At 34.2% G+C, this 14,381-nt stretch overlaps 1 protein-coding gene across 8 annotated transcripts in view; it reads right to left on the reverse strand.

The window, feature by feature from the left end:
* LOC307187471 (uncharacterized protein) overlaps positions 1 to 14,381 on the reverse strand; it is a 1,029,543-nt gene that overhangs the window by 127,471 nt on the left and 887,691 nt on the right. For 6 of the 8 annotated variants that reach the window (XM_079923575.1, XM_079923576.1, XM_079923567.1 and 3 more), the window contains one exon: positions 11,162 to 11,233. The exons of 1 other annotated variant lie outside the window; for it this stretch is intronic. The gene's annotated coding sequence lies outside the window, so the exon portion shown is untranslated. Of the gene's footprint in view, positions 1 to 11,161; positions 11,253 to 14,381 lie in introns of all 8 variants that reach the window. One more of the 8 variants, XM_079923574.1, reaches the window with a different exon arrangement.

The raw sequence follows: 14,381 nt of genomic DNA on the forward strand, positions 1-14,381 counted from the left end.
ATTTAACTTAGAAATTATTTTAAATAAGAATGTACAAAACAGTTATGATCACTGACTTCTCAAAACACCTACCATGTATCAATTAACTGTATTTCACTTGTTTTAAGTGCAGCAGTGAAATGTATATACTTTCAGTTTACAAAGACAGGACATTCTTAGGGAGTAATGATTTCTCACCCCATTTGTACTGATTCCTAAGAGCCTGATGTCATTCAGAAGTAGTGAGCTAAAGAATGTCAAAATATGTTGGGATAATATAGATAGTTCTGTCCAAGTAGTACTTTAAATCAGTTACTTTTTCTACTTTCTTGCAGAAAATCTGTCAAATATATATTCCTTTAGGAATCAAGAAACTTAAAGTATATTAAAAAGTATCAAATTCAAGTTTTATCAATGTGACGCTTAATACTTGAGTTGTCCTTCAGGAAGTGTGAAATAAAGCAATTTTATATTCAGTTAGATATTTCATAATACTATATAACTTCTAAAAGTGAAGTACCTTTAATTTTTAGCTAATTTAAGCAATTTTATTAAAAAAGAGAATAGAAAATTGTAAAGCTTTTAAAATAATGAAAAGAATCTTCAAATTCTTACACAAACCTAATGAAACTTGTATTTAATTTTTACATGTTACAGTACATGTAGATGGAAAGTTTTATTTTGTTGCATTTCCTTAATATACTGGGCTCTTTAAGAGCTTAACAAATATAAATATTTGTGTATTTCTACAATGTCTAAACTATTTTAACTACTTCATATAGAATTAGTGGATCATTTTGTTTTGTTTTGTATTTCATGCATGGAAACCCCAACAAATAAGTGAGCAAAAGATATTACTAAACAATGTACATAAAGAAAAAATACTTTTTACTGTTTTATTTAATGGACTGTGCTTAACGGATCTCAAACAGAAAATGATTTCAATTTGTGTTCATAGTATATCCTTTTCCTTTTCTTGTCACATCTTTCTACCATGAACATGGTAGACTTTTGAAACAGAGCCCATATACTTTTAGGTATGAGCAGTCTCATTTTAATTCCCAAAACTGAATGTGAAAACTTCAAATCACAGTATTAATCTGTAATCCAGTTCAATGACCACACTACCAGCAGCAGCAGCAGTTTAAGCCACCTGGAGAATTCTGAAGACCAGCAGTGAAGCAGTGAGTTGATGTCTGTTCTCTCATTCCTCTGGCTCCATACCCTCCCTTACTTACTAGGGGCTCTAGTACTCTCTCACTCCATCCTTCCTATCTTCTTCCCTTAATCAAATTTCTTCTTTTACAGAAATACTTAAGGAAGAAAGATGGGAGGAGAGGATGCAAGGCCTTTTACTTATATTATGCTGTGTGTTGATTCCTCTTAGCTTTTGAATGCCTGCTGTCATCCTATGAGATATTCTTACGGGTTCTTTAGTGGACTCCTATAGGTGTCCCAAACAAGTTTCATGCAGTACTGTTCCCACATAGGAAAGACAGCTATGCTTGCAAATGTTGAAATATGACCCTCATTAATCAAAAAATTATCATCATCAACTACACGATTGCTGGTTTACCACTGGGGCGGACTTTCTTCTATGTCTTTAGATAAGTAAACACTGACTATCTGAACGATGTGTATAGCTTTTCTTTCAGTCAATTTTTATCTATGGGGGCCATTTTTTCCATACTGTGGATGTACTGGTTAATTGCAGAAGTGGAATTGAGACAAAGAACTTGTTCCCTTTATGGGTAAATCTCTCTAGCAAAGTGCTGGATATGAACAGAAGAGGTATTATTATGATGGCTCAATGGTCTTCTTATCTCTGATTTGAGTGGTCTAAATCTGCACATGTGACTGGACATAAAACTTAGATATTGAGATTGGATGTCCCTGAAAATGCAAAAGAATATATCGAGCTTGGTAGATTGGTGGTAATGCTGGATCTGTGGGAAAAGGTCCATGTCCACTTGACACTCTTGGTAAATAAGGCAAAGAGGAGTCCCTCCAATGAGTCAAGTTATTCACAGTGTGTTTTTGACTCATCTGGCCTTACTTTCTGAATCCCTTTTTCAAGCATCCTTCAAATCCAATCCCAGCTGTATGATGCATTTGTATGGCCACCACAGCAAATGCAAATTCATTTGGAAGAGACAAAGAGTCTTACTTCACTCTAATAGAGTTTCAGTATGTACCACTGTCTATGATGCAAACTGCTATAACAGATAACCTAGCAAATGTCAGAGGCTTATTAGAATAAAAACAGATGTGATACCACAGAATAACACAATAGGAGAAAGATAAAGTTGATTCTAACCACGTGTAATGGTTCACTGCAAGGGTTTGGTGTTCGGCATTCCATGCTGTGATACTGGGTACCTGATTTCTCCCATTTTGCAGATCTGTAACATGAAAGGGCATTGGAGTTTTCTGCTTCTAGTCAGGCCATAGCAAAAGACAGTGGGAAAGGCATATCATCTTTACAACTATGGCTCTGAGGGGACAGAGGGTCTCTGCCCCTATGAGGAGGGGCTCTGCCTCCTTTCCATTAGTAATGATTAGTTACATGGCTCCTCTCACATGCTAAAAGTTCTGGAAAATGTATTTCTTGGATGGGCATCTGCTTTTTAGCAAAAAATCTGTACTATGAAAGAGAAGGGAAACATGACTTCTTGTATACCCTTAACTTTCTATGGTTCCTAATAAATGTGCACTTAAAATAGCACGAAAACATAACAAATACAAATGTAGGTATAAAGAAAAAAACAAACTCTGTATTTGAATTCTTACTATATCACACAAAGAATTGACGTGAAATTAAAGGTTGCACAAAAAATGGAGTATATATTACACATAAATATATATGCAAATGTTTTGAAAAGCAAGCTTTCTTATTTAATATTCATGAAATAATCATGAAAAGCAAAAAAATTCAGGTTATTCTGATAGATAACATTCTTAGATAACAAATTAAAATCGAATAGTATTTATAACATTATTTTATGTGCTTTACATACGATATGCTATAAAAATCTTAGAACAAATACATGAGATTCTGATAATATTTCCATTTTACCAAAATGAAAAGTGAAGCCAAAGTGGATGACTTCCTTTTAAGTGATAAAGCTAAATTTGAATTCAACCTGTCTGATACCACAATCTTCACTGTATCCACAATACTGTGTTGTCTAATTTACATATGATGTTAAGTTAAAATCAAAAATTTTAGAACCACAGTTTGGAATTTAAACAAATGATATTTTGAGCAGACCAACTATTTTCAGATAGTGGTATATTAATGTTGCATACATATTTTGTTCTTTTCAACCTAAACTACACAATAAATGCCTGAGATCAAAGTAAGATACCACAAAGGACAGAGAAATCCTGATGACAGTCAGAGCTCTTACCAAGACCGCTAATAAAATCAAGAGGCAAGGAGAAGTCCAGATCCTCAGATGGGTTTCCAGGTTCTATTCTTTCACATCAGATGCATTAGGACTAGGCTCATGTTTTTAAGAGAGAGGTGTAGTCACCTCATTCACATGAATGAATCTAAATATAAATGTCATTTTATACTTAGAATTTTACATAATTTGTGTGACATTTTCCAGGGAGCCATTCATCATAAACCATAGATTCCGAATATTTTTACCATAAATAATCCTATATGCTGTAAGTAGTCCATTGATGAGCATTTTTCTGCCAGATTTTTTTTTTTTTCTAGATGGTCAGCCATTAGCATGTCTTTAAGAAGACAGGACTGGTCTCCAGAATTCTTTCTTTCCCTGGAGCACTATTCTCACTCTTCCAGATAAAAAGAGTGAATGAATTGTATAGCTGCACTTTTAACAATTTTGCCCCACAAATTATACTGCTTACACATTCAAATTTTAGTTTTGAATACACAGTTCATTAACAAATATGTGTTGACTTATCATTAAAGTTAAAAATGTTGAGATGGCATGAAAATCATTCTAATAACATTTTGCTAATTTGGAAACACAGTTAAAAATTGTTACATTAAGCACATTTTTAGAAACCTACATTAATAACAAGACTTTTTCCCCATTATTCTGGCTTATTATATATCATAACCCAGTGTCATTACATCTGTACACTCTTCTGCAGTTGAAAAGTTCAGTATAATCAGTATGTGATTTTTAAAAAAAATTTATAGAGCATAATAAAAATATAGAGCATATGACTATTTCAACACAGAATACCTAGCAATACTGATATTTAGTATTTAGTAGTTCTTATAAAATATAGTTTGTGTAAACTAAAATGATAAATGGGCCAAACAAATAATCATATTTGTTCAATTTATTTTACACAATATTCTTAGTTGTTTTATTCCTTAGAGATTGTAATTCAAATTGTGTTTGCTACACAAGACACCCAAATTATTGTAATTGTAAATATAACACAATATACATAATATGTTAAGCATGTATTATATTAAAGTTATTTGTATAATTTCAGATGAATTTCTCTTTTTATTTCTCTTAAAAGTTCTGTTTGATGCATTTTTAATATTTTTTCATTTACGAGAAACTAATAGTGATTAAAGCCTCAGTTAATTCAATGATACTTTTGCCAAATGACTTCTTTTTATTTAGTGTGTATATACTACACAGTGTACCATTTTTTTGTATATTGCCATCTTTTCTACTCTTTTCAGTGTCTGTTACTGGAATATAAATAAATGATTCAGAATAATCATTTTATATTTTCTTCTCATGATAATAATTAAAAGTCCCAAGTCATTCCCAAACAACTTCTTGTTTTCACAATACCTTTGCAAAGTGTATAAAAGATCTAAGGGTAAAGGATCAAACATAGCATCTAGCTATTTTACTTTTTTTGCATACAAAACAGAAAAAAGATACAGTGGATAGAAATCAAAAGCACATTTTCTGACCCTCATAGTTACTCTTTTATTATTGTTGGTTATGTAGGGGAGTAAAACTTGCCACCCCAAAGTATTTCTTTGGCATGAGGATTATTTTAAGCTGAAAACAATCACGACCCAAAAGACTGAGGAAGAAACTTTGACCTGACCCCAAACTGCTAAAAGAATTTAGATAGAGGCCCTGTTCCCAGAATAAAGCTATCACCAGGGATATCAGCAAAGAATAAGGGGTAGGTGTGCTGGGGGAAGCTCTAGGCATGGCCTAGGGATCAGAGTCCACTCTGTGTCCCAATGTCTCTGTAGACCCAGCAAGCCTTTATTTACCAAGATTTGCTTTTCCATCTCCATGGGAATTGCCTTTTTCCCTTTGAAGTCCCAAACCACTACCCACAACCCCCCTGCCCAACATCCTCTTTTGTTTTTAGCTGAAGATGGTATTTAAGGTGAGGGTTTCAGCCCTTTTGGCAAGTTACTTAGTTTTGCTGGGTCTTCCCCATGTATACGTGTTATTAAATTTTAGTTTGATTGTCTACTGTTAATTTGTCTCATATAATTTAAGTTTTAGTCCAGCCAGAAAAACCTAGAAGGGTAAAGAAAAATTTCTTTCTCCCTAACAGACATTAGGGAACATAATACAGTTAAATTTTGAAAAATTAAACTTTCATTTTATTCTATAATGGCAGATAGGTGCAACATTACTTGAATTGTTTTTGAAGGCAAGCGGAACTTCCCAACAGTTTAGTCTTTTGTCTTTTAAATTGATAAGACCTGTTATTTCATATTATACTGCAAAATTCAACTAAATTTTTTAAAAAGTGTTTTGGCATAACTTAAAAAAATTCTAACTAAAATGTAAAATCTTATGGCTTACAATGTCTTCAAATAAATTGTATATTTTTTCTTTGTACTATGTGTATAAAATGATGCATGTGATGACTCCAGGCGAATGCTCTCACGAAAGGAAGACATGTGCTGGCTTTTTATACACTGGAGCGTATTATTAACCAGGCCTGCAGCTACAGAACTGTGCTGGGGTTTAGAGATACCAAACTGAAGGACAACATGACCTTGAACTGCTCTTTGACCCATATAAAAGATATATGAATAAGTATACATGCACATACATATACAAACATAGATGCATACACACAAACCCACAGATATATATATAAACACATGTACATACATAATATTTTAGTCAATAATTTTATTGACTTGTTCTTGTAACAAGAAACATCTTCACTCCAATTCTCTGCTATACAATTCAACCATTGTTTTGCTAGGTGTACAATCCTCTTTGAACAGAAATTAACTTCTGCTCTCCAACCATCTATCTGTTTCAATTTCAAATTTTACTACTGCGTCTAGTGAGCATAACTAGATCTAAGTCTCATGGAAACTTTGGGTTGGTTCTGCACCTGTGGGTTCATCTGTCAGAAAAGCAGAAGCTACCTCAACTCCAGAGACCTACCAGTTGCAGGCAATACTATCTGTTTCTGTACTAGAGGCTATAAATAGCAATTTCCTGTCCTCCATGCCCTGTGGTGCTGCCATATGTTGTTATACTCAGAGAAGGCCAAAACAACTATGACCCCTCTATTGTTTATCAACACCCAACTGGCAGAGATGAGACCATACCAGCAGTTACTGTGCAAAAATCCAATAGATTTGCAAGACACTAAACTGACCTAGGCAGCTTTTGCTACAGATGCCATTTATTGTTGTAAACTAGTTTCAGGGTTTGGATAGTATAGCAGCACTATTAGTTGCCTATTCAACACTGACTTTCCTCTTCTTTCTTTTTAACTAAAGCACAGACTTTTACAGACTTTGAGTAACTCTATTTCCAGCTCAGAGGTTAAAGTCAATCCTGGCCATCGCATTCTCCTTGCTAATGTCAGCTTTAGCAATTAGAAAGTGAAGCAATTGCAATCAATTAGATAAAAGAGGACACTTGCTGGGTGCTTTTGGAGAAGGTCCCTCATAAAAAGGGACACACACAGGAAAATAGCCTCATTTTTCTCAATGAATGCTATTGTATCAGCAAATGATGCCTGAAGCTGCAGCAGGAATTTTAGTACTTTAAGAGGGGGTAGCCTGGGGTCAAAGCTGATAGAGGCAGGACAGAAAGATCCTGGATCCATGATAAAAGAGTTCAGTCATCAAGTTAATCACCCTGCCTCTGGACTCCTTCTTAAAGAAGATTAATAATACGTTTTTTAAAAATGATAAAAGAGGTGGTAGGAAAATTTCTGTTGTTGTTTTTTGTTGTTGTTGTTTGATTTATTTATCTCCTTATCTCTTTCTTGTCTACTGTCTAATTGGGATATAAAACAATTGATCTTGCTACCCAGATGCCCTGAAGGTTCATGAATGTTATAAGATAATACAAATTCATAAATTAAATATTTGATACTCTACCTATCGGGTCTAATACCACAATCCATTGACTATGGCAGCTATCAGTCTTGTTATATATGCCCAATATTTGTATGCAAAAGTTGAGTGGAAAGAAACATTAAAACCAGTTCTGAAAAAAATTCAGGAGGCTGCTTTTTGATAAAATGATCAAGGAACTTAATTTCCTTACACTTCTTGAACAATTAGAAATCAGACAGAAACCAGAGACACGGCTCCATAAATATCTACCCATTCCCTAACGCTCTAGTAAGACTGGAATCTGTGCTACTGCCATTGATTGATGATCCCACTTTATTTAGAAACCTCAGATTGGGTGGAGGCCAAAACCCATTTTATATTGTTCTTGTAAATTAAATGTAATAGGGTGCATATAGAATCTCTTTCCATAATTCTCACCATTCACCTCTTTAATATCCTCTCTATTTGCTCATTTACTGTGGCAAAAAGTCTCAAATTTCTTTGTATAAAAAGTCTTTTTTTGGGTGGGTTGGGTTAGAGTACTCGGGGTGTAAGCTGATGGAGTTCAGGTCAGGCCTCCACAGTATATGCCACTTTAGCTTATGGATTATTTTCAGCAGAAGACAATCAAGGCCCAATAGACCCAGGAAGAGCTTATTATTTCCCCCCTAAACTGGCTAGAAGAAATATAGATAGGGAGCCTGTGCCAGGAAAAGAGCTATTACCAAAGATAACATTTTTTACATCAGAAAGACTTCTCCTCATGTCATGATAAACATCTGTTTACGAAATATTTGCTCGTCACCTCTTCCTGTGAAATGTCTTCCTCTCCTTTAAAGTCCCAGATCCCTACACCATTCTCCGTAACAGGATGGCATATAAACATCAATTGCCTGACTGTCCAAAAGCCTCATATCTTTGGGGTTCTTGTATGTACAAAATTAAATATGTTTTTTTTCCTCCTTTTAATCTGTCTATGTCAATTTAATTATTAGGCTAGCCAAAGAACCTAGAAGGGAAGAAGAGAATAGTCTTCCCTCTTCACAAAGCTTTAGAATTTTTTTACATCTTTCTTTGAAACTTAGTTTTTTAAAAAATAACTTATCTCCTTTAATTAATTTCTATCTAGGACTCTATCTGAAGACTCATATATTCCTTCAAGATAGTTTCTTTCTATTGGTATTTAACATTTTAAATTATCACCTCTGTTCCATTCTATCATTTGTCTGCTTCTTATATATAGATAGAAACTCCTAGAAATGTTCTTCACTTATTCAAGTTTAACTTCCTGTGTTATTTTTTTTTGAGTCCTAGCTAACATGTTCTACTTTTGTTCCTCAGTTTTCTGTACTAATCAGCCTACTGTTTACTGCTTCAATCAAGGACTGCATTTACCAATCAAGTTTTCCATTTACATATAATTACTCTTTATTTTAAATCGATTTTTCTCCATAACTGCTTTCTCTATTTTTATGGATAAAGCATCTTCTTATATCTTTTAGGGAATATAAAACAGAAATTTTCTATAACTGCCTCCTGTTTTCTTACATATGTTTGTTTGAGGGGAAAAAAGAGAGCGAAGGAGAGTAAAAGAATGAGAGATTAATTCTCTGAAATTTAAATGTTTACCTACGATCTGCAATATTATTAATATCTTTAACTGTTCTTGTGCTCTTTTGCTATTTGCTCATTTGCAAAATAGTTCAGTTTCTTGTTCTTGGAGGAAGCTAAAATGTGCTGGATTTACTTAGCAATCTATTCAACGAATACTAATGGAATACTTCCTGTGTGCCTGGAACTCTTTTAGACTCTACATATGACAGTGAAATAATTGGAAATATTTCATCTCTTCAAGCTAACATGAGATAGAGCAGCACTCTCCAATAGAACTTTCTGCAATGATAGAAATAGTCTGTTCAATATGGTGCCCACTAGCCACATTTAGATATTGAGGTAGAAGAGTCTTAAATTTCCTCTTTTCTTTTTTTATTAGTTTTTATTGGAGTATAGTTGCTTTACAATGTTGTGTTAGTTTCTGCTGTACAGTAAAGTGGATCAGCTATATGTATACATATATCTCCTCTTTTTTGGATTTCCTTCCCATTTGGGTCACCACAGAGCAATGAGTAGAGTTCCCTGTGCTGTACAGTAAGTTCTCATTAGTTATCTGTTTTATACATAGTAGTGTATATATGTCAGTCCTAATCTGCCAATTAATCCCACCCCCCTTTCCTCCTCCTGGTATCCATATGTCTGTTCTCTATGTCTGTGTCTTTATTTCTGCTTTGCAAATAAGTTCATCTGTATCATTTTTCTTTAAATTTCTTCTTAATGTGGGTAATATGACAAGGAAATACACTTTAAATTTTATTTAATTTATATTTAAATTGAATAATCACAAGTAGCTACTGTCTATGTGTAAGACCATCCATATATAGAGAATGAGAGATAGATAATAAATAAGAAAAAAGAAAAAAAAGGTATTTTTAGATAAGGAAGAATTTTGAGAGCAAGATTAAGCAGTGAAAGAAGGATAAGAATGACTTGGGTGAAACACACTGTCTTTAGATTGTGTAATAAGAAAAGTTAAGAAGTGAATTGACACCTGAATAATATGAAGGGGCCACCTATGCAAAGATTTACTGTAAAGATTTTAAAGCAGAGCAAAGAGGAAGAGCAAGAGCAGAGATCCTGAGGTAAAAGCAAACAGATATGCATATATACATGTATACATGTATGCATAAGGGTGTGTGTATATATATATATATATATATATATATATATATATATATATATATACCCTTCTTACACATATATTCTTACACACACACACACGCGCGCACACACACACACACACACACACATATATAAACTTTTTTCAAATTTTCTAATGCATGGTTGTGGGAAAACTATTCTAACAGCTAGCTTTCATTATAATCATGTCCAAGTGTGTTTATTGTAAATATACTCTGTTCCTCAACTATGGAGCCACATCTTAAACAAGTTTGCTACCTAATTATACAAGTATTTTATGAATTTCACCTCTTCATATAGGTGATCTTTCATAAGGGCAATACCCAAATATGGGTGTTATTTTTGTTAGGTACTAATGTTTATAGTTCTAGTAATAAATGACTCTTATTTTTTCCTACATGTATTATCATATTCATCCTTCTTCTCCTACATGTATTATCAATTCATCCTTCTTTCCATTAAAATCTAGATACATGGGACCATAAGATTATATAATTTGGGGAACTTTTTTAAGAGAAATAATAAGAAATTATGGACAAAATTAACTGCATGAGTGAATATTTAAAATAAAAAATAAATTAAAACCAAATTACACACTTTTTAAAAGCTGGAAAAACACCTTAAACATCAACAAAACACAAAATATATTAAACATTATTATAATTTATTACACTTGATATAACCTTAGAATATTTTTATCCTAAAATTGTTGGTTGTATGTATATTGTTTGCTTCTTCCTATGTTAACTATTTTGTAATTTCATATTCTGTTGAATAAATAGAAAATAATTCAAATGTTCTCCTCTAGCTTCGTTTATTTTTTTAGTTTTATTTATTTATTTACATTAAAGGCAGTATAGGAAAAACCAAGAGCATCATGATTTGTTTTTGGCAAAGCTACATTCTTAACTTACTCTTTCAGTTTTTACTCAGAATGTACTTCTTTTGGCCTGGCCCACAAATCTCCTTTTGAAGAAACTCTACCAGCTGGGCTAGGTCCTCACCACTCACACTACCCTTGCTACTTTTTCTCTGCCGTGAGCTGGGTGTGGAAGTGAGGGTGACAGGTTAACAGGAAGCAGAGAGGTGGCTGTTGAGAGCCAGGCAAGTAGGAAAGTAATTTGAACAACCTACCAGCCTCTTTCTTTGTCCAAGGCAACCACAAACCTCTGACACTTGCGTGGAGCTTCTGCCCTCTCCTGGAATCTGATGGAAGAGAACAGAACTATCCTTGCGAGTAATGTATGTCAAGTGAAGTTCCTCACAGCTAAAGTTTCATCAATTTCATGGTTTACTTTTTTCTAGTCATCAAAATCTGTTCCTTCTTGTCCTGAAAGATGATTTGGATACTTCCTTGATTTTGCATTTTCATCATTTTTTCACCATATTTTTTATTTCTCAAGAGATTAAAGGCAGGACTTCCCTGGTGACACAGTGGTTAAGAATCTGCCTGCCAATGCAGGGGACACAGGTTTGATCCCTGGTCTGGGAAGATCTCACATGCTGCGGAGCAGCTAAGCCCGTGCTCCACAACTACTGAGCCTGTGTTCTAGAGCCCTCGAGCCACAACTACTGAAGCCCACGTGCCACAACTACTGAAGCCTAGAGCCCGTGCTCCACAAGAGAAGCCCGCACACCGCAACAAAGACCCAAGGCAGCCAAAACTAAATAAATAATTTTAAAAAGAAGAGAGATTAAAGGTAATATTTTTCAAAGCTGATCAAAGCTATTTTATTCTTTTAAACATAAGAAGCATGGAGTTCAATGCTGAATTTGTGGGCAGTGGTGGCATTTGCGTTTTGTTCAAAGTTTGTATAATTTTTCTTGATTTCTGGTATCAAGAGGGGTAAAATGAATGACCAAAGTAATAATTTTGTGATCAGAGGAAAGATGGGTGGATCAGTGAAGAACTAAGAAGCAAGAACAAGTTCCTTGATTGATTCTGTTATGGTCTGGTGTTGACTCCCTCTGAGCATAGATGGTATCAAAAGCTAATGTTTTCTCCTGTGGGGTTGCTAGAGGAGGTTATCAAGAGGACATGGCCACCACTTGACCTGCTAGGTGGACCCAGGCAATCAGAGACTCCTTACCTTCTACACTGTCCTTGGAATGTACATTCTGCCCACTGTTACCATAGCTGGAGCTGTTTCAAGGACAAAGCCTTGAAGAAAGTAAAGTTTTGTTGAGACCATCTGGACTAAATACGTGACTGAACCATTTTAAGGCCTCTATATTAACTCAGGATTCCAGCAGGTGGGTACAGAGATCTATTCATCTTGTGGCCACCCAAGACAAGCCTAGTATATAAGTTACCTTGCTTATTACACCAGCCATCTGGCAATATGGAGGGATTTGCCTTTTTTCTTTGGTCTCTCCTTGCCCTTTGTTACTCAAGCTGGTTTATATTTCACTTGGGAATTCTCCAGGTTGGAAACCAACAAGGGTGAGCTCACAATTTTCCTAAACATTTCCCCACTGGAAAGTCCCCAAGTACAGTGTACCTTGGGCTTTGTTTTTCATCTGGTTGCTTAATTCAGACCATTTCCACCTCTGATTCTATACACAGTAGTAACTTTCAGCTTCTTTCTGCTGATGTCACCTCTCACCCTTGGATGGGATTCTTTTAAAGAAAATTCAGTCTGATCCCTATTTGCAGGGTCCACTTCTAGTCCTCAGAAATGAAGCCACACACTCTTGTTCCAGGACTTTAACTCACTAATAAGGCCACTTCAGCCATGCTCTTTCCTGAATACTTTTTAGATATAAATTGGGTATAGTAGGCTCCTTTGTAACCTAAATTACATGGGAACTATATCAAATTCTCTCTGGTGTTATTGTAAAGTCAAATGCCATAACATTCTCATAACTCTCATAACAGCACTCTCCCAACTTATCTAAGAAGTTAGCTGTCTGCATCTTCAGCCTTTTCTTTTTTCCAATCAAGGTGCAAGGTGTTGGTCTAAGAATCTCAAAAGTGATTTATTCATTAGTAAATTTGTTTGATAGTTATTCAGGTCTTCTATATCCTGATCGATTTTTAATCTACTTGTTCTATCAATTATTAAGCTAGAATTGTTCAATATTTGAATAAAATTACGAATTTTTCTGTTTCTTTTTTTCAGTTTTAACAAGTTTTGCTCCAGGTATTTTAAACTCTATTATTAAGTGCAAGAACAATTAGGATTGTTATCAAATGGATCAAATGTCTCCTTTATAAAAGAGAAATGAGCTTATTATCCCTGATAATATTAATATATCCCAATAGCTTTCTTTTTAAAAATAATCTTTTTTTTGGAATAATTTTAGATTTACAGAAAAGTTGCAAGGACAGTGCAGACTCTTCCTCTACACTCTTGCTTCAGCTTCCCCTAATGTTAAGATCTTATATCATTGTGGTACATTTGCCAAAACTTGAGATCAACACTAGTTCATTACTATTAAATAAACAACAAACATTTTTTGGGTTTCACCATTTTCACAAGTAATGTCATTTCTGTTTTCCAGGATCCAATCCAGTATATCATGTTGCATTTAGTCATAATTTAGTCTCCTCAGATCTGTGACAGTTTCTTGGTCTTCCCTTGTTTTCCATGATCTTGACTCTATTAAAGACAGTTCAGTCTTTTATTTTGTAAAAAATATCTGATGATTTCTTTGCATTTCTCTGATGATCTTTTTAATGTTTAGACAGGGGTTATAGGTTTGGGGGAAGATGATCACAGAGGGAAAGTGCCCTCTTCATCATATAATATAAGAGGGATACAAAAATATCAACATGGTATCACCAATGATGTTACCTTTTATCATGTAAGGTAAGGTAGTGTTAAGGTGTATCTCCTAGGTGTATTCACTTCAAAGTTATTATACTTTTCTTTTCCATACTCTACTCTTTGGAAGTGAATCACTTAGTCCCGCCAATGCTCAGGTGAGGTGGGGAGTGGGATGGGTGATTAAGCTTATCTCCTGGGAAAGAAAATTATCTAGATATATTATTTGGAAATCTACTCTAAGGAAAACTTTTCTCTCTTTTTATTCTTTATTCTCTATTTTTATTCTTTCTCTCTTTATTTTGTTCTAATATTTTTAGGCAATCATTTATTTATATCAGGATGGACTCATACATTTAAGTTGTACTTTGTGTTACAATCAATACTATGTTGTTTATTTTGTTGCTCAATTTGTTTTTCTTTAAGCTCCTTTGGTAATTGGTTTCATGCCTTTCTTCCTAATATAGGCAGTTTATATAGTTATCTTTATCTTTTAAAGCAATGCTTTAGGTGTGCTTCACAGATTTTGATATGATGGTTTTTCATAATTTTTGTTCTAATTATATCTCTAACATCTCTTGAGTTTT

The sequence above is a fragment of the Stenella coeruleoalba genome (genome assembly GCF_951394435.1).
Source record: "Stenella coeruleoalba genome assembly, chromosome: 6".
Classification (NCBI taxonomy): domain Eukaryota; kingdom Metazoa; phylum Chordata; class Mammalia; order Artiodactyla; family Delphinidae; genus Stenella; species Stenella coeruleoalba.